Source organism: Wyeomyia smithii, chromosome 1 (assembly GCF_029784165.1).
Source record: "Wyeomyia smithii strain HCP4-BCI-WySm-NY-G18 chromosome 1, ASM2978416v1, whole genome shotgun sequence".
Lineage (NCBI taxonomy): Eukaryota > Metazoa > Arthropoda > Insecta > Diptera > Culicidae > Wyeomyia > Wyeomyia smithii.
Window position 1 is genome coordinate 16962109 of NC_073694.1, and position 21739 is coordinate 16983847.

The 21739-nt window shown below is 38.1% G+C and overlaps 1 protein-coding gene across 1 annotated transcript in view; it reads left to right on the forward strand.

Annotated features, from left to right (window-relative positions):
* Positions 1-2470: 2470 nt before the first annotated feature.
* LOC129734027 (uncharacterized) overlaps positions 2471-21739 on the forward strand; it is a 66431-nt gene continuing 47162 nt past the window's right edge. Inside the window, exons 1-2 of the mRNA XM_055695731.1 lie at positions 2471-2647; positions 2828-3664. The gene's annotated coding sequence lies outside the window, so the exon portion shown is untranslated. The remainder of the gene's footprint in view (positions 2648-2827; positions 3665-21739) is intronic.

Sequence of the window (21739 nt, forward strand, 5' to 3'; positions counted from 1 at the left end):
TAACGAAAAAAATGCACCTACAAAAAAACACAAAACATACAAAGAAAACTTTATTCAAAAAGTCGAGATATCAAATATCAGCGTAATGTTGAAAAAAAAAATAGACAAATCATCTAAACGCTACAAAAACCAGGAATGTTTCTAAGCAATGAAGTTAAAACTTAATGAAGCAATCAAAAAAGATACTGGTTTGCAAAAAAAAACAAAAAGTGATAGATAAAACAGAAACATGGCAGAAATAGAATCGACCAAACCCGAATAAATAAAAAAATGAACAAATTTAGAGAGATAAGGAAAAAAACAAATTTTGTCTGCCGAAAAAGACAAAAAAGCAAAGTGGGCAAAAAAGTTTGAAAACAAACGAAAAGATGAAAAAACGTAAATCAGAATAAAAGAAAAAATCAAAAACAAAATATGAAAATATAAAAAAAAGACAAAGCCAAATGAAAAATATAAAAGAATGGTAAAAATAAAATTACATGAAGCAACGAAAAACAAAAAAAAATGAACTAGAAATATCTCAAAACATAAAAAACAGGACGGAAAAATAGTTATTTAAAAAATAACAAAACTGTAAGCCGGAAAAAGCTACACAAATAGGAAAGATCAAAATGGCACGAAAAATAAAAGCTGTGAATATCAATGAGAGAAAACCCAAATTTGCAAGAATGAAAAAAATAAAGAATGAAAAAAAAACGTGAAAAGAGCATTGGAATCTAAGGGAAAATACTAATAAAAGCAAGCGAACACACAAAGCGGAAACATTTGAAAAGAACATAAAGTTAAAAACAAACAACAAGAAAATAAAGAAACTGAAGAGTTGAAAAAAATGACAAAAAAAAACAAAAATAAACAGAAAATTCAAAACGAAGTAGAAAAAAAAAGGTTATGACTGTGAAAAATACTTTTTCCTTCTTTGTTTAAATGAAGTTTTGAGCAGCAAAATTTTGAAATAACAGCTCGATTTTCAAGACAAATTTAAGTGACGCGTTAACGCGAATTCAAACAATTTTCCAGGTGTTGCTAACTCCATAAACCCAAGCCCGCGTAAAATCCCTCCGCTGCTGTACCACTGCCAGCACCGTCAGACCTCGTATTTGAATGCAAATAATAACTATGCACCGTTTGGCAAACACGAAGTGCATTTGTGCAACTGGAGAGCCTCCAATATTGTAGTATTTAATATTTCAACTGTCGAGAACAACAAAAAATGGTATGCTCGTAAAAAAACGATAAAATATAAGCTGGTGCGCTACGTACGCGAGCGAGGGTGCTTGTATGTGTAGGTGTGCAGCATCGCTGCTGCAGCTAAAACATCGCAGATACATTGACAGAGCGCAAAGTAATAACGACAACGAGAACAAACTGTTCTGCCTGCGAGTAACGGCTGGAAAAAATTGAATCATGTTTTTTAGCGTTTAGACCCGGTAGTAAAACTACGTGTACTCGACGTACTGTTTGTGCGAGACGATGAGACAGAGAACAGAGTGAACGAGAGAGAAACACAAACATAAACGTGTTTGCGAAGTTAAAGCTTTTTAGATGTCACAGCGCCAGGCGTGCGAGTGGGTGGGAAAAGCGACGACGACAACGCGAGAGCCGCCCAAGGCCTCCCCGGTGAGAAGAGCGTAAAACTGGTGAATTCATTTGGTCATCGCTTGTCGTCGACACAGTTTTCTTGAAGTGTGCAAGAACAACTATTTTGTCTTCTGCGTTCGGAAATAATACAAAGCTTTCTCCTGTTTGTTGTAATTTGAACACACGAAGGCCGGACAAATATCTACCCGGCTACAAATGACTGTTAACATCTTACACGACACAATGTCGGTTGGTTAGAAAATTTGTGTGTTGTCACGTTTAGACATTGTTTATTGTTAATGATAGAACTTTAAAATAAAACACAAAAGTTCAAAAAAACAAAAACAGGAAACACAAAACATTTGCACCCCTAATGATAAACAAAAAGTTTCAACCGATACTCACTCACGAACCGGTTCGTTTGTGAATGCTTTTTCCCGAGGTAAATAAAACCTCTCAAACATTTTTTGTTATCAATCCGAGAAAGTGAACTGCCAAAGTGAGAGAGAGCATTTGTTCTCACACGCACTCACACATCCTCAAGCACGCTGTCGTTTCGCAAAAAAGCACGTTTTTTTGCTCGCTCTTCATTCTCCGTGGTTCCCACAAGCGTGTTTTGTTCTCCCTTTAATTTCTTCTTTAACCAAGCGAGCAGAGCGACGTTATCTGCGCTGCCATGCGGGCGAGCGAGATGCAAACAATAACAAAAAACCTTACACAGCCGCACACACGCAAGCGAGAATCAATGGGAGAGGAGTTGAAAAAAAGAGAAACATATTTCGTCTCGTTCGTGCGGCCTTTGCTAGTATTGTGTTTGTGTCTGGTTTTGAGTTTGCTAGGGGCATGCGGAGCGCGGAGGAAAGAACGTGAGCTGTTGAGTCCACGGGCCCGATGCCGTCGTTTCGTCGCATTTCGAAAACAGCCAGCGACGAAAACGGTGCCCTTTTCACAGTGCGCGCGTGATCCATACAATCAAGGTTGGAATCGACATAAGAAAAAAAGAACAGTGTACACTTTCAATAATTGAGCGTGGATTAGAATCTCGTTTCTGGTTTTCCAGGAATTGCTGGTATAATATTTAATTAAGTTGTTTTTTTCTGTGCGTTTGTTCGCTTCGGTGTCGCGTTTGTAGTCCGCAGTAGGCAGAGGAGGAAATTTCCTGAGTCATTCGATATTATTTTCCATTCGCTGGAAATTGCGTTTTTGTGTTTCGCGCTGATAACGCATTTTTTCGAACTGTTGTTTTCAGGCTCAAGCGAGCGAGAGAACCGACAAGCGCGACAAGTGGCTGCTTCTGGAGCACGTGGGGGATCTCGTACGAAGCGATACCGCTTTATTTATCTAATCGTCTGGCCCGAAGGGGCCGATTGCGAATCGAATCGAATCGAACAGCTGCCCAAAAAGCGTCCTCCCAACGCGTGAGAATTGAACAATCGAGTGCGGAAAAAATCCCACCGCTGCTTGGAGGAAAAATAACTTTGTGTGTTGCACAGCAGCAGCTGGTGAGTGATACGAAAATAAAATTAAAAGTATTTCCACGAGTCATTAGCATTCAAGAGGGAAGAACAAAAGGCGTTTGTGTTCGTGTGTACGAGTGTGTGTTTTTGTTTAAACTCAGACGAAGTAAAAAAAACGAGTGCTTGCAGTTCGCGGAAAACCTCAGCAACCTGTGGCAGAAAAATAAGCACGTTTTGTTACGGCAGCTGAGAACAGAAAAAGTGATTCCAGACAGCAAACAAGAGACACTAAAATTTTCCAAATTCAGTGGAAACGCCCGGTCGAAAACGAAAAACAGAAACGCAGAAACAAATCAAAGATTCATCGGCGGTGATTTTGACTCGTGTCTAAACACTGATAAGCAGCGGACAACAGTGTTGTGTTGCGAGAGAAGTGAAAATTGGACCGCCCCTCGTCTGGAACGACGACAACAAACAGACGTCATCGCAGTGTTTTTGTTGTTGCTGCTGCTGATAAGAAAGCAAGTTGCGCAAACTTGTCTGTTTCGAAAAAATTAAGCGAGAAGACCGGAAAGCGTACGCGGACAACAAAGACAGACAGCGCACGAGGAGGAACTGGATTTTTTCGGGTAAGTCGATGAACCTTTAGACCAATTAGCGGGTGTAAACAATGAAGACGATTATGGTTTGAAATGCACAGAAAAAACCTTTCTTGAGACTTACGTTTTTGTGCCTGTTTTTGTTGGAATGAAGATATGGGACTTGGGCTGCCAGAGAAAGTTCTGTGAGATATTTGTACGTAAAAATTAGAGAGCTAACTCCTTATAACTCAAGAAGGGTTGTTGCATCAATCAATGCTTTTGAAAATTGAAACTTTTAGTAAATTCACATTCGCATTTTGGTAAAAAATACGATTCCACGAGCAAAAACCATAGTTATAGCGAGCGGTAATCTGCTCTGAAAAAGTCCCTTTTTCATAGTTCTCTACTGCCATCATCGACCGAAAAGTTTACAAAGTATTGATTTTTCCTCCGGTTTTCCCTGTGAAATTTGAATCCTTTTTTCTTCACCCATTCGGTCGGTCGTCGCCTAGGGTTTTGTGCTCGTTCAAATATTTCAAGCTTTGCTTCTGTTTCCTTCCTTGACAGGGGGGTCTAGCTGGGATGGGCAACCATTTTTTTTCATGCGAACTTTTCACCACAATTTAAAGCTTCGTTAACCTAAGGAATTCTACATCTCATATTTTAAAGTCAACGGAGCCCCCCTCTTTGGATCACACGTGCGGCACGTGCCTAGAGGAAAATTCTTTGTAACTATTTTTTTTTTTTGCTGCTGGTTACCAGTTCTTTATTCTGAACAAGGCAGTGATGAGCTCTTTATTTACTGATGAAAACAGTGAACGTCATGTTCTACAAACAATCGTTACAAAACAGCGCCCTTTTTGAAAGCGTGCTCTAAACAAGCACACAACTGTTGATGTTTTTTTTCCTGCTTGCTTCTGTTTAATAAAAATAGTCTCATACCTACCTTGAATGGATTTATTTGATTTTGCTTTAACTTTCATCTCCAGTTGAAATACAATCCAAACTTTGACCAAATTTAAAAAACTTCCAAAAAACAATCAAACCCCTTCAGTTCAATCCAGTTTTGTTGCAATCATTAAAAATCATGTTTTATTCCATTCAAATTTGATCTTTATTCGAGCTGAATTTAATCAAAATACAATTTAATAAAATCTGGTACAAATCCGACACAAAATCCATCGAATTCGAGCTAAAAGTAAAATAAGTGCAAATCCTATTGAGATTAAGCCCAAATAACTTATTCCAGTCCATCTATTATAAATTCAATGCAAATAAATCTAATCCAAACCGTACACAAATCCGTTTCAAACACAGCCACATATCAACCAATTTTATTCTCATCAAAATATCAAGTCCCCGACTGTAATTAGAAATCGTAGCGCAAAAATCTGAAAAAAAAATTTTAAAACTTCTGAACCAAATTTTAAATTTTATATGGTCGTTAAACATTTTAAACGACTTCAAAATTTTATTACTTCCTTATTAATTAAGAAAAAATCAGAGAACGACCCAATCTAGAAATTTTAAGTATTAATAAAAACAAAACAAAATCTTTGCAATTGAAATAATTTTAATGGTTTTCAATAAAGCCATGAAAATTCTATGTCACAAGATAATTTCACAAAATTCGGTGAATTTTTAATGATTCCATAGGATTCTTATGCATTGGGGAACTCCAATTTATAAAAGGTCGAAAAAATTTGAACAACAATCAAAATAACTTATATGGGGTTTTTGAAATCGAAGAGCAGTAGTAAATATTTTATACGTTTTTATATGAAAAAAAAGTGAGTTTATTCACTCAAAAGATTCTTTAAAGGCAATTGGAAATTTTAGGCTCTCTTGCCGCTCGATATTTTTTTGGGAAAAACGATGGAAATATTCGTGAACCTATTTTACCCGTTCCGGCAGCAGCAAGCGCATAGAGATCGATTTGCCACTCATCTCGTTAATAGCTTTACGACACATATTTCAGATGCCACTTCGTGTACAATCCGTTCGCACCATGGCAGAGACGCGACAAACGCGACCTGTCACAATTTGAAGAACTGTCAGTGGAGACCCGCATCGGAGCAGCAGCCGCGGGGTTGTCTATTATGATGATTGCATGCAATTTTAATGCCCGCAAGATTCACGTAGAAAGCAAATTAACTGTGACTTCGATTTTGTGTGTATATATTTTCCAGTCGAATCCCATCCCTGGCGCATGGTTTTTTTTTTCCTGTTTGAATTACCCAAAGCGGGTAATCGACCGGGTATTTCTGGCATCCCTTCCCTCTTTTCACTCGCACGCTAGCTGTGAACGTACTCCGCTTGTACTGTCCCGGTTGCTTCTTTGGTGGGTTCTTTGTCGCTCGCGGAATTTGCAATTTGCTTGATTCAGAGATGTTATCTTTTGTTTATTTCGTAATTGTATCTTTGTGTTGGGCCACTGTCGTTTGAGTCAGCTTTTTGTTATTGCTAATTTTTTTTTCTGCGAAAAGAATTCTTACTCATGTAAGTTTGGGTTCAAAATTTTTTAATAACTAGGTCACACGTCCCAATTGACCGATGACTCGTCATCACAAATTTATCTTAGCGACAATCACGGCTCGGCTCGGCTCGACTCGAGCGCGCCTCCATCCATCCATCCGTCATCGGGAGGTGCAGCACTAATCGATAATTGTTATAATTAACAGAATGTTTTTCGCTTCTCGCTCTCCTTCTCTGTCTGTCTGTTTGTCTGTCTTTCTAACTTTCGGTCGCGTTCGTCGTCTGGCCGAGTTTTCGAATCGAATTGAATCGAATCGAATGATCTAATTTTTGCTTCCCTTTGTTATGGTTATCTATAGATGTCTGTCTGATTATTCGTCCGCCGTTTTGATGCGATAAAGAAGTCTGTTCCGTTGTACGAGCTCGCTTCCGGAGCTTCTCGTTTGAAGCTGGCGGTGCTCGAAGAAGACTGCACACTGTGTGGTTTTGTCATTTTTATGTATTTGATTTTGATTACCTTGTCATAATTCATCATAAATATAAAAAGGCACTGGCGAAAGTTAGCTAAATTAAATGATCATAAAAAAAATAAATAATCGTAAACTATGCTAGTAAAAACAAAAATAACAAAACGTTCAAAAAAATCATTCAATTCATATATTTTTTTAAATAGGAAATATCTCAGATATACAAATTTCGTAAGTAGGAAATATCGCAGATGTACAGCTTCATAGCTACTTAACTTTATAGCAAGTTTCTTAAGATTTTTTGGGAGCTTCAAAACCTTTTTTAAGAATCTTTGTCATAATTATTTTTTCATTCTTTCTTTAAGATTCTTTTTTTTTTTTTTTGTAAGATTTTGACCACTGTGAATATTTCAGAATTTCTTCTTATAGCATAGTGTTGAGTTGTTTGTGATTTGTAAGGATTTTGAAAACATTCAGGATACAGTTACTATGGTTTAAAATTTAAGAGATCTAAAAAAATATCATTATTGCTTCTTGAGAATGCTCTACAATTGGTTGTAGTATCACACAACTCGTGACTTCTAGAGTTCTCTGGTGATTACATAGGCTTCTGAGGTTTCTCAGAAAGCATTCATTGATTCCTTGCGATTTTCTATTAAAACTTTTGAAATGCGTTACAATTCTTCAGTTGACTTCATGTTTATAATATTTTTGAGATTCCAGGTATTTTTTATTCCAGGATAAATTGATTAATTTTTGATGAAAAACGAATACTTTTTACTATTCCACATCTTGCAAAAACTTTGCAATTTGTCTAATTCTTCTGTTGATTTCATTATTTGTATTGGGATTTTTATTTTTTATTTTGCGAAAAGTGAACAAGCAGTAATTTTTGATCTAGTTTTTGCGATTCTAAAAATTTCTCTTTTGAAATCCACCGATTTTGCAAGTTTATCATTAAGTTCTTAGAATTGATGTTTTTTTTATTATACTGCTAGCCTGTGAATTTTTTTGTTTCAAAACAGAATTTTTAGAATTTGTTTTTATTTTCGCACTTGTAAATAAACGATAAATGGCAAAAAAAATGCAGAAAGATACGCCGAAAACTTGGAGGAGAATCGAATAAGAACAAAGTGTATTGAATATTTCTAAAATATTGTGCAAATGAGAAGTTGAAGTGCTGCCTAATGTACACATTTAAATACGGCATCACTGACCAGGAATATATCAAACACTAATTCAAAAATAACATCCAACTTTATTAGAGGCTAGCGCAAATGATAAAATCTTAATTATTCAATCATTTATTTTTTGGCCTCAAAAGAACAATTGTTGTTCGATTCAAAATCGGATGTTATGCTAATCGCATCTCTGTGCTACCTCGACAGTGGAGGTTGAGACACTACGGCAACACAGCCGAAATCTTTTTTCACTCTGAACACTAGAAACGGCCGTCAGATTATAATTGCCAGCATCCAGAAAGCTTGCGTTGCCAAAACAAGGCCAAGTTTCACTGGTGGAAGTCACCGTCTGCGTTTCATCATCTACTAAAGCAAAGCCTTGGTGCTACATTCCGATTCGGAACTTGACCTTCTGTTTATTTTACGCAGGCTTCGCAGCTAACTGTTAAGTGTACAGGACAATTGCGAGGTTAGCGCCGTCTTTTCTACCACCCATTAGTAAAACGATTGGTGTGAGTAAAAGCAGGCTCTTATATAGCCCAAACTGAGCATTCCCGGTTGACTAGGTATAAACCTCTGTCGTCCGTGCTAGATAAGCAAGCGACCAATCAGAGGCCGAAATCAACGTTTCAACAAGGCTTGACCATTTGCAATAGTACAACAGTACAGTTCGAATAATCGAATTACAATTTTGAATTGGATATATTTTCCACATTTTCGGTTTTTAAATTTTCATTTTATGTAGCCATACTTCCTGAGACGTACGTCAAGAAATTAAAATTGAATTTCAATTTTGCCGAATAAATACAAGAGTCACCAAAAATAGTGTAGAACAGGTCAAGAAGATGAGAATGACAGGTTCGAGAAAATAATTATGTCGATCGCCCCAGGGTTGCATACAGGGGGTAGACAAAATGATTGAGACAGGCAAAATTTTTTCAAGTTTTGAATGGCCAGAACTTCACGAAATATAAACAAACTTTGACCAAACGCGTTTCATTTTACTGGAAAACTATTCTAGTTTCCTAGTATAACTTCAGAATGTGTGCTAAAATGTGCATTTTTAGAACTTTTTCTAACGTCTTGTTTTATTTAGGTTTAAAGAGCAGCGAACGGCTTCGGCATTTTTTTTTTTTTCGGCAGGGTCTCTGCAGCAATCTTATGCAGAAACCTGCCGAAGCCGTTCGCTACCCTATATTGCCAATAAGCTAGAACTCATTCCGTGTTCACTGGTACCCAAACGTTGAAAATTTGTCAAGGAACCATCGAGATATGAATAATTTAAGTATGGGTGTTGTTCTTTTTTCCTGCGGGGCACAATTTTTTTTGGGATGAAAGCATTCTCGCAGAACTCAATGAAACTTAAGGGGCCGTTCCTAAACCACGTGGTCATATTTAGATCGCTTTTTATACCCCCCGTAAAAGTTTTTCAACCTTTTTCATATAAATCAATACTTCCAAATAGTGCCGAAAGATAGCGAAAGGTTGTCAATGGATAACTTCTACAAAATTCTAGATCTCAACTGTCATTCGAAAATATTAAAAAAGATTAATTTAAGATCCTATACTGAAAAACTGTATTTTTTATAACATATCGCTTATCTCAAAGTTTTTTTCAAATGAAGTTTTTGAGATAGACAATTCAGGTGCCTAAAACTCTTCACTCTTGAAGAAAAAAGTTTTTTTTAACAAAAACTTTTGTGTGCACTACGTACCCTTTATTTAATTTTATCTTCGATATTCACTAAATAATCGTGACCGGATAGTATCGGAAGATTTAATTCCCAAATATACACATTCATAGAAGAATAAGAGCCTGCGAATGCTTATGATTTTTTTTTCTATCTAGTAATATTCATTCAGAATCTCTTCACATTTCAAAATTGTTAGTTGATGTATTATTATTCAAAGCTTTGCCATAATTAACGTATGTATATTAGCTGTCTTCGTAATACAGCGAATGTAGTTGTGGCAAATGAAAAAAAAATTGTCAAGCAATAAACAAAAATTAAATTGTTGATTGCTACGATTTTTGCTTGAACTTGTTATTGACAGGTTATTTGAAATATTCTCTTATGTTTGCCAATTAATGAACCTTTGTAAGAGCTTCCATATTATTTTAAAAGTAAGATCCATATCCATATTTAAATAATACAAAACCATTCATTATGATAACGTAAGTATTATTGGATTTGGTTTTTGAGGATATAGAGTTAATTCTGCCTTTAACGCATTACGAGAAATTCTTGGTGCTTCTTTAACAAGCACGATATGCTTGTGCCTTGTCAAATACATGTTGTTTGCACAAAAAAATACAGGCAAAATATCGTCAGATATAAACGATATTCTTTCGAGTGTTGTTGAATATATTTCAAAAATTGATTTCCAGGGGAGGCTGCAAATAAAAATACGTCGCTGAGCAAACACATTGATTCTGTCTGCAGACTTTGTATATTTTGTAACAAAAAATCCCCTAATTACAGTGTTCAGTCCCACGTCACCATTTCATACAACCCTAGAGCTGTATACCTTTTAGTATTTTTGAGACTTTTGTATACTTTAAACCGGAAATGTACCAAAGCGGGGGCCTAGTGTGGTTGGTAACGTCTCCGCCAACCACGCTCGACGCCTGGGTTCGAATCCCACCGCCGACATAGGTGTCGATGGTTGTGAGGTGGCGTGATCCACTCACAACCAACCCAACTGGTCTAGATTCAATCCTAGCCGACACCGGGAGATTTTCTGAGGCGAAAAATCTCTGGGATCACGCCTTCCATCGCATGAGGAAGTAAAGCCGTTGGCGCCGGTCCGTTAATAAACGGGTAGTGAGTTAGGGTCCTGGGTGTGGAGTCGTCTCCCTGGGCGTCGGTGATTGACCACAACAGTGGCGGAACTAGACCGACGGTAAATAAGCGAGGGTAAAAAAAAACCGGAAATGTATAAGCCAAATCGTCGCTTCGAACTACTTAAGATTTTAACAGATGGAAACTTTTTGTAAAACTTTTGTTTTACTTGCATATATTTTCCTAGACTCGTTCATTTTACGATGCTACGTGATTTCTTAGATTCCTCATCCTGAATTTTCTTAAATCCCGGATATTTTTTTAGAATTCTTTGCGGTTCTGTACAAATGTTATTTTGAAAGTTCCCAAATTTATTATATCAGAAAACCCGAGCAGGAGAAATTATCATTATAATACACCTCACCATCAAATACACCTCGTTTTGATCTCAATATGGTTTACATAGTTGGTAAAATGACAAAAAAAAATACCAAAATATTGTTCCTCCAAGACTATATGAATAGCAGAGCTTGTTATTTCAATAACAAACCAATAATTTGCATTGAAATCACAAAAAAGACCGCTTCAGATATTTTCAAGTTAACTAAACTAAAGGCATAACGTAATATATTATGAATAATCAATAACGAGCAATTTCATTAAGCAGACAGTATGTGAAGTAAAGAGAGCGAAAAATGAGCGAACTGGAAATGTGATACCGATTTGGAAAAATATACCGCATCCTGACGGGTATATTTTTCCAAATCTGTATCACATTTCCAGTTCGCTTATTTTTCGCTCTCTACTTCACATACTGTCTGCTTAATGAACTTGCGTGTTAACGGGAAAAAGCCGTTGTTAAAAATAGAAATTTAGTTTGAAAAACGAGCAATTTTCACTTAAAAACTTAGTTTTAATGGGATATTTTAAAAGCAACTACAATATCTTATTTAAGGCATAGCGAGATATGATATCAAAATTTTATAATATTTTTATATCCATGTATCAAAAGTGAATACCTTTCGAATAACACATTAAGTTCTCATAGCTAAATATGTTATTGATGAGTTATGATTTGTTATGCTTTTTTTTGCAATTTTGTTGATTTTTAGAAATTAAAACTTGTTGATTTTTTCCAGAATTCGCCAGAGATTCTCAATTTTAAGATTTAAGCATTCATTAAGATAGCTTGTGCTTTGAGTCTTGAGCCTTTCACAATATTCTAGTGTTTGCTGGGATTTTCTTAGGATATATAACGGGACGAGTATTCTTAGGCTCTCGATACCCCCCCCCCCCTCTGTGAACCGCTAAAATTCTGCAATAGATTGATGTCTGAATTCCAATGTTTCATAACTAAAGTGAACATAGAATAATTTTTCACGGGATTTTTTGGAATTTTAGGAAGCAGTATTTTTAGATTGTTCTCAGGTATTTCTTCTTGTTTTTCTGATATTCTGGAATAATATATCAGCTTTCGGAATTATTCCCTCCTCGGTTCTTTTCAGGATTTGTACAGTTTTTTGATTTTGAAGATTTTGTAAAATTCATTAGAGTTATATCAAGTGATCCGGATCTTGCAGAATACTCAAGGTTTTTGAAACAAGAGAAAACAGAGTTATTATAGTTTCTAAAAACTTAAAGTTTCTAGAAACTTTTTATTAAAAATATTAATACTGAATATTTTGGAACTGTTCAAGTAAAAATTTCCCCTTGCGCCGAATACGCTGTTTAATTTTCAGGACAAAGGCAAAACACTTCCTGTGATTGGAAAGCCGATAAAATACAACAAGTTTGGCAAAAAGATTAGATTAAAGAATTTAACAGAGGGAACCGTGGTGTAGAAATCGACCATACCAAAAGGCAAATCTCATCTATGCGGTAAACAAATAATCCAAAATGTTGTAACCGAGTGATTAATGCTTCTGTTTACAAAACGACAGTAAAAATGTCTTCCTGGAACTGATAGTCTAACTTATATGATCTCATTGTCTACGATAGCGAAATAATTTAAATCTGACGCAACCGGTAAGAAACCCGAGCTAAAATACCGCAGCTTTGAGAAGTCAAATTGAAATTTGACAAACCACCAATTGGCGATTCTTTGTCCCTCTTTCTCTCTAGTTAGTCACAGACGCTAGCGACGATAACGCTAAAGGCAAAAAATAAATTAAAAGGAAAATCTGGCTTTATTCTACAAGACAAGCGGAGGGCAGCTTGGCGGAAAATTTCCCATTTTCCAGCGAATCCAATCCCCAACTGGCCGTGCTTCATTTTTCCACCTTTTTTTTTGCTTCTTTTTGTTTCTGCTGCTTCTTTCTTCGCCGATTTTCGTTGTGGCTATCAAAGCAACCGGCACGGCGCCACGGCAGCAGGAGGTGGAAATCGATTCGAAAGAGAGTGACGACGACGACGACGACGCTTTGTTGCGTTCTCTCTGTCTGTGTTTCCGCTGACTCACAGACAGCACAACAGCCTACGTAGTTTTTCTTCGTCTTCTTCGGTCTGTGCTGCTGATAGCAGTTTCTGTTCGGAATAAAAATGTGAAAAAAAAACAATGATAGGAATTTACCTTCTGCCCCGAAACCCGACGCCGTCTCTCTTTCTCGCGCACATGAAATCGTATTTCATCGAACACATCGTGGAGAATTGATCGAAAATTTCGTTGTAGGTCAAATGAGTGCGGAAAGACCACTAGAAGCAAAAAAAAAACATCGTTCGATTGCTGTTGTTGTTGCTGCTACTGTGATGCGAACGGAACGGAAGACCTCAACTGTCATTAGCACACGATCAAGCGCCGTCTCATAGTGCAAAAATGCAAACAACAGCACGCGTCTTCGCCGTCGTCGTCTTCGTTCGTTTCGTGTGCCGATCCGTGCGCGGCGGCTGCCCGTAATGAATCGATTAGGACCGCGGACCGGACCGGGAGCAGCCTTTTAAAATCCTCGCGTCTGCTACCGTATAATTTGGCTGACGCTGCTGGGGTCTGGACCTTTGGTATTTTTCTCACTCGTTTTTTTTTTTATTTTTTAGCTCTATTTCGACTTCGCTGTGGTATATTTTATTTTAGATTGACTTTCGGGTGCAGAAGCTGGTAATTAAGGGGGTCTTAATGCCGGATACTACTTATTTGCAGAGGCTGGTTGTCGTTCTGTTTTTTGGTTTCGGATCAATTTGTAACCCCGTGCTCTTTTCGGGTCAACCGGTAGCCATTGCCTGTTATTAGAATTCCGAAAAGGCTCCAGAGCAAGGAAATCGGATGGCACAGAAAGCGAACGGAAATGGAGGGAATTCTACTTGAACTCTTCAAAGGTCATGATCCGAATTGCTAGCCGAAAGTGGGCTAACTTGCTAACGGTAGTGGTTCTTGTTCGAAGTTATAGAAGATTTTATGTTGTCCCCAACGATGAAAAAAGAGAGGTGCATCGCATTATCAAATAACCGAATAAATGAGTCTAATCATCATTAGCTCCAAGTAGAGAGAGAGAGAGTGGCTTGTAAAAAACTGGACATTAGCAGTGAAAATAATTCCCTTAGCCGTTGTTGAGGAGTTGGGAAAGACCGAGGCCATTATGGTAACGACGTCACACACAGTATTGTGACAGTCAATTTGTACGCTCGGAGTTTCCAGTACGAACAGAGTCACACAATGCCTGCCACTATGCCATGTTAGGCACAGTGTACTACGACAAAAACTGTCCATACGTTTCCCTCCCTACTGCCCATGAAGCCATCATAGTGCCATAGGAGCATCATCGAAATAGGGGTACACTTCGGAGCGAAGCACAAAAAAAAACACATTCAAAACAGCTCCTTTTACGGAACGGAGACACCACGCCACGACTAGGGACGAACGTAATTTCCCCTCTGTCCAAAGTGGCGAAGGGCGGGCAGTGTAATTGCTTCTTCTATGGTAGTAATCGTACAGTAATTTAAAGTCGCGGAATGTAATCATGATCCGTCCTTGGATGGTGGTTGGAGGAAGGAGAAGAAAAAAGTTTGAAACTCATCATGGTTATGAGGACCGAATTAGCTCTTTAACTAACAACTTGAAAGTCATAAAAAATTGGATCTCGCACTAGGCCAACAGATGAAGTAAATCTAGAGCGACTAGGTTACTGTAGATTTCAACAGCATACTTGCATAGTCCAACTCCATTCCAATTGGATGCTATTCTAGTTCACAACCAATTTCAGTTAAATACTTACAAATTCAATTCAAATCCTATCCAAAATTTGACGTACGGTTAGCGAAATTCGTGAATAAAATAACTTTTAAGTATGTCTGTGATGTCTGTTGATCTATTGTTTTCCGTAATTAGGTGTTCTGGTGTTCTCATGGAGATTTTTACTGGTGTTTTTGGGGTTTTGGGATCCTTAGGGTTCACTAGATTTTTGTACTATTCATAACGACTTTTAGATGCCCTTGATATCACTTAGGATACCCTGAGGCTATTTCGAATTTTTGAAGTTTTAATAAATCATGAGTATTTGCAAGCAGTTGTTTTTCTAGTACCTGGGGTCTTAAGATATTAAGAAATGATTTTAAGATTATTATGGAATACAGTCCATATCATATTCAAAATTTTACCAACGGTAAGTAGAACTAGTGAATTAAAAATGTATATTTTTTGTGTATATTTTTTATCATTTGTTCGAGCCTTTAAACGTTTTCTTGCTATTATTTCAATACCTGGTATGTATCTTTTGTGTTTTTTTAATTTTGGTTTTTTGACTCTCTATATTCCTTGTTTCGATTGTTTTCATCTTCAGGATTCTCTAGATTATTTTCGTCTTATTCGTTGTAATCATTAGATTCTCGATAGGTATATATTTGCAATTTATATTCAAAACAATCATTTGTTTTTAGGACTCCAGGTATTCACGGGGCTAGTAGATTATGAACATCCAAATTCTCCACGATTTTTCACTGTGGACCACTTGATAAAATTTTTCGAAAGTCTCGATTTATTTTTACTTTACTTTCATTGCGACATGTCGTTGACGACCCGCTGTCGAATCCAGAATAGGTCTTCACATTGATTGATCTTGGCCTAGCCTTCTCCAATCGCGCCGAACACCCCCGATTGGGCAACCTCATCCACGTTACACATCCAGCGAATACAGCGTCTATAATAATTATCTTCACTGGTCACTCCTTCGACATTCGTACCACGTGGCGCCAGCCCACTGTAGCCTATCGTATTTTATCAGCTTGATGATATCCGCATGTTGATACGCTTGGTACACCTCGTAGTTCATGCGCCTGCCTCACACTTCATTTTTTAGTTTTCCGCGAAGCTTGAACGCAGGATCCTACGCTCGAAGACTCCAAGTACTCGCCGGTGGGCCTCCTTCATCGACCTAAACTCATGGCCGTAGAGTACCACCGGGTATCCTGTAGAGCGCAAATTTCGTGCGGACATCCATGCTGCGGGATCTCAGCTGGCTACACAAACCGTAAAAGGTCCTATTTGCAACTGCTATCCGTCGGTTCACTTCACGTCTAACGTCGTTGTTACCAAGTTACACAAGCTCGTCGACTACTTCCGAAATAGCACCATCTTTCACCACAATCTCAGTACCAAGACTCAACCAACTTCCATGCTTTCCACCAGCCACCATGTCTTTTGTTTTGGTAGATGGTAAGTTTAATTCTCGCTGCTTCCCTCTTGAAAGTCACGAACGCCTCTTCAACTGCTCTGGGGTTAATACCGACGATGTCATTATTATCCGCAAAGCCAAGGAGCATACTTTGAGATAATAGTACCGCTTTGCACGCTAGCTCTCCGTATGGCACCCTCCAAGACAATGTTGAACAACAGATTCGAGAGCCTGTCACCCTGCTTCAGACCATCTAACGACACAAACGGATCCGAAAATACACCCGCTATCCTGACTCATGATGAAAATGGGTCAAGGATGGCACGAATCAGCTTAGTCGGTTGCGTTGGTAAACCGTATTCAAGCATAACCTGCTATAATTCGTTGCGCTTAACTGAATCGTATGCCACCTTGAAGTCTATGAACGGAAACCACACTGGTACTCTCCGACAAAGGCTTCCGGCAACGGCCTCAGTCTATTGAACAGGATTCGGAAGAGAATCTTGTATGCAGAATTCAGGAGTGTTATGCCTCGACAATAACTGCGACATTCGGTGGCCCTTTTAGAGACTGGACAAATGAGTCCGTCCATCCAGTTTGTCTTCGGCCCAAACTTTCAAGATGAACGGATAGATTAAGCAAAAGCTGCTCACTCCCGGCTATGAAAAGTTCTGCTGGCAGGCCATGTTTTTCAACTGATTTGTGGTTTTTTAACTTTTAACAAGTTTCCCTCAACTCACCAAAGCTTGGCGGATCAACAGCTTGTCCATCCTCCTCAATTTCTCTCCTGTTTCTATCGACGGCTCTATTCTCTACGCAGTTTAGCAACACCACGAAACCAGTGTCTCATCAGTTATCGAGTTCCCTTCTCTGTCATTCTGAGACCGTTCACCGTCTCATTTCGGCCGCTCTAGCCTCTCGATAACAACCACATCTGGCGAGTCATACGATGTGAGCACGAACCCGGTTGTTCTCGTCCGTCATTTCTTGACACTCCGCATTGAACCACGTGTCCGGTGTGGTTACTGTTCTCGTGCCCAAAACCTCTTGCGTAGTATTGCTGACCGTATCACGGATGTGCCTCCACTGTTCGTTAAGGTCTTCAACCGGTTCACCAATCCACTCATCAACTTTCCAAGTGTACTTAGCAGCAACTCTGTCAGCTTAAAACCTCTGGATGTCCCACTGTATCCATCTCGAAGCACGTGCTCGTCTTGTTTTCGTTGGCTCCCTCTCATCTCCCTACCTGACCCCTCAAGCTGAATTCCTGGAAGTTATGATTGCTAAATTACACACAGTTAAATTTGCCGACACTTGGCAGGGTAACTAACGCGGCTCGGTAAAAAAAACAGAAGAGCAAAGCTCATAAGCGTGCAGAAGGAAGGGTAAAGTTATTACAAAATCCATCACTTACCACGGTGACAAAGTAACCTTCCTTTCCGTTATAGTCATTAGGGGTGCAGAGGTAAACTCAGTCTGTGGCAACAACAATTTTAACACTTTCCCTATTCTTCTCCAACCCACAGTAAGGATGTAGCCGGCGCCGTTATTGATCTATACAAAGCGGTAGCTACTGAATTGTACATTGGATATGAATGATCTAACGGTAGTTCTATTCTGAGTATAGAATATCTAGAGAGCACTTTGGGTTTTCTAGAGCGTTTTTTGCGAGTTGTTATTTTTAGTTGTTTTTTTTTTCAGATTAAGTTCTGTTTAGAATTTTTATGTTTTTTAAATAGGTTTTTATTTTATTTTGATGTTATTGTACTTGTTAATTTAAGAAATATTTTGAGGTTCTAGAATTAGAAAAAAATTGAAATAAAAGAAAAAAATATTTTTACCAAAAAATTAGCTATTGCACATAATCGGAAAGACTCTTAAATTAAATGAAGATAAGTCAAATAATTATAACAACATAAAAAACACGATCATGAAAAATGAATTAAAGATCAGAGAATTAGAAAAAATACAGAAATACTAATCACAAGTGAATAACATCAATTACACTGGTCGACAAAATGAAAAAAATTTAAGCATTCCTAGGAGTTCTGGTGCCCCTAGCCATTACCAAAACGCGTCAACTTACGTCAGAGTGTCGTATAGGAATTGTTCGCCAGGTTCGTCGCTTTAACGTAATGTTTACGAGGAAACTCATCGAGGTTTCTGAAAAAATTGTATTGGTTAGGGACACCAAAATTCATAGCAATGGTTGAATAGCTATAATCTTTCATTTTTCTCCGGTGAAGAAAAGCGTTGATTCTGGATTACCATTCACCAATGACCAGTGACGTAGCTATGGTTTGGTGGGCCTGGTGCGGTAACAAAAATGTGGGCGCCCAAAGAAAATGACTGGACAGTTTTTTCTTCCATGAAAGGAATTGAGACAAACAAAAACTCAGATTTTTCTACTTATTCATTCCGTTGTCCGCAAAATCAATAATTGGGTATTTAGATACTCACTTTTCGAGCCGTTTGGTTGGCAAAATCTGAAATTACAGATTCAAAATCAATGGAATCAATGGTTTCACGTTCGATTGATAAAATGGCATAGTTTGTTAATCTCAGGTTACTCATCGTTGACCTCAAATAGTTCTTGATCAACTTTAACTTAGAGAAACTTGATCAACTTTAACTTAGAGCCAACTGTTTTCGGGTGCATATAGTCTCGCGTGAACGCAGATTATTTCCCTCGCTCTGTTTCATGTTTTCGTTAGCCACACAGCAACACAGATAGACAGCGTTTCCCAGACTTGGTAAAAGCACCGCTCCGAGCCGCTCGGTGACATCGCCAAATTATAGACACCAAGCACCACGAGCGTATTATCGTCTTATGTTACATTCGTAGCAAGCTCCAGCTCGGTGCAAGAGCTAAAAAAGCTACGAATGCAGTGCGATAATCTTATGTTCGTCACCTGTAGGCACGTTGAGCGTTTTTTTCTTTTTCGTTTTGTTTTGATCCGTGAAGAGATGTTTGCTGTGTGATGCTTTTTTTAATTTGTTGCGCACCAAGCTAAATCAAAGCACCTAGCCCGAGTGCGTATGGGCTATGGAGCTAGAGCTACAATCAAGCTCTGCTTGAAATGCTGTGCGTAGTTTATTAAGTTTGATTAGGAATTTTGTAATATATTTTTAAATATAACCTTGTTTTTTTAATAAAGATTGATGATTATGCTTCCTGGAACGACGGAAAGTATCAAAATAGTGTCTTGATTATATTTCACTGTATTTTCTGGCTGAAGGCTCAAAAATATGAAGCAATTTAAACCTCATATTACAGGAAATATTTACCAGAACGCATGCTTTCTTTAAAGGAAACAAAAAAATCCGAGTAATTGCAACTGTTGCAGGTAAAAAAAAACTCACGGCATGTGCTTTTGAAACTATTAAACAGAACATTATTTTGCTGCTTCATTACATTAAATTTCATTTCATTGAAATCATGACATTTAATTTCAAAAACAACACAAATATGTAACTTTAGAAAAACACCAACGAAGAGATATCCGCTCTGTGGTGGTATTCTTCATTCTTCGCGTGCCGAATCATCGACCGAAGCACCCAGCTCAAATGCGTGATACCTAGCAATCAAGATCTGGATTTTCGTTCCGCTTCTAGTGCGGTGCGTGCTTTACCAAGTCTGGTTTTCAGGATTGCAAAAAATTGCTCCTTCGTTGCGTGTTTCCACGTTGCATCGAATGTTTTCTGCGATCGCAAAACATTCAACTTCGGCGTCAGTCGAATCACGAATCATGGTAAAAATGAACATCGGTATCACGTATACTTTGTCCGTGTGGATCACGAGAGCAGACAGGCTTGCCAGATCTACGGATTTATCCGTAAATCTACGGATTTGTTCACTTCTACGGAAAAACATTTATATGGGAAATCCGTAGAAAAGAGTGGAAATCAGGGGAAATTCGTAGAATCTACGGATTTGAACGAAATAGTTCTGGCGACGCTGAGAGCAGAGTGGCGAGCACAAATACATGAGGTTAAGTTCAGATGGGCAGGTTGACCGGCTCGGTGTTCGCAAGATTTTGGGGCCCCCTTGAGTGGTGGGCCTGGGCGGACCGCACCAGCCGCACCCCCCTAGCTACGCTACTGCCAATGACACGGGACGAGTGTTGTTCTTCTGTTATTCTCCGCTCCACATACAATGCGAACAAGTAAACTAGAATTAATGACACGCTATCGGCACACTCACAGCTATTAGCAGTGGCCAAATAGCTAAAGGAAACGAGACACGACAGATTCGGACAAAATACTAACATGTACGGAAAAGTTCAGCAATACTGTGCAGTCCACCGGTTCTTTCGGCTGCTGTTGGAACGCTGCGGTCGAATGAGTCGCCTGTTAAGCATTGCTGCGCTAATGTCAGCTGCTGCTCTGCCGGCTGCGTGTCTAGCCAGTTTCCAGTAAAAGTCAATCATCTTCTTGCTGCAGTAATTGATTGTCTAATGAAGACTAAATTTCTGCATGCTGGCTTTTATACGTGACTACTGAGAGTTAAAATTCCGGTAGGCGTGTCTTTGTGGTCTAGAGTGAGAAAAACCACAATAACAAAAACAAATCGGTTATGAAGTTGAATTGGTTGTATACTTTAGTGTCGGTTGTACTGGGGTTAGAAGGCCTTGTTTCAGCTCTGAATGGTCGAAACATGCGTTCAACGCGGCTCTACATTTTTCAATAGTACACCATTTAGCATCACAAAATAACAATTTTCCCCATTTTGGTGGACGCATAGCTGATTTTCCAGTCGATTGCTGTAATAATGCAGGAAATCGTAGGTATTTGAAGGCGGACAAATATTATGACGCTCGATGTTGTCGGTTTTTCAATTTGTACACCTATATATGTTGCCGTAAGACGTAACTCTACGTCAAAACGACACACAGAAGTAAACTTAATGATGATACTAAAAATAAAATAAAAGTGTGCATGATTCGAATTTTCTTTCAAACATAAAAAATAAATAAAAATATATTATACAAAAACTAATACCTCTAGAAGATTTAAAAGACTAAAAGTAGAAAAAAAAATTTAAAGTCGAAAAAAATTAGACGAATGCAACTAAAGAGTCTATTTGTAGAAAAGCTATAAAATAAGGAAAAAGAATGAAATAATGCATTAGACCAAAGTGACAAAATAGTCAAAAGTTCTGAAATTTGGGAACAAAATTGAGAAGCTTTGCTATGAAAGAACAAAAGAAACGATACAAAATTCATTTAAATGGTTTGGGTTGATCGGATTAGTAATTTGTTAAAATTTCAATTGGATTTGGATTAGATTTCGAGTGGACTGCATATGAATTGGATTTTAGCTGGATTAACTTTAAATTGGATTGCCGTTGGATTGGATCTAAATTGGAAACAGAATGTTTTTTGATCAGACTCGGATTCCGATCGAATTGCGTTTGATTTGGATTAAAGGGTTAAATTGTCACAAAAAAAAATAAACAAAAGATCGAGGCTTGTAGTAGACCTGATCAGGTACACACAAATCTCTAACCTAAAAACTCGGAAAACTAGAAATGTTCGCCTAAATGTCAAAACATACTCCACCGCGGCTGATGCCATCCCCGATGGCAGTGGTTTACTTCGATTAGTTTCAAATGATC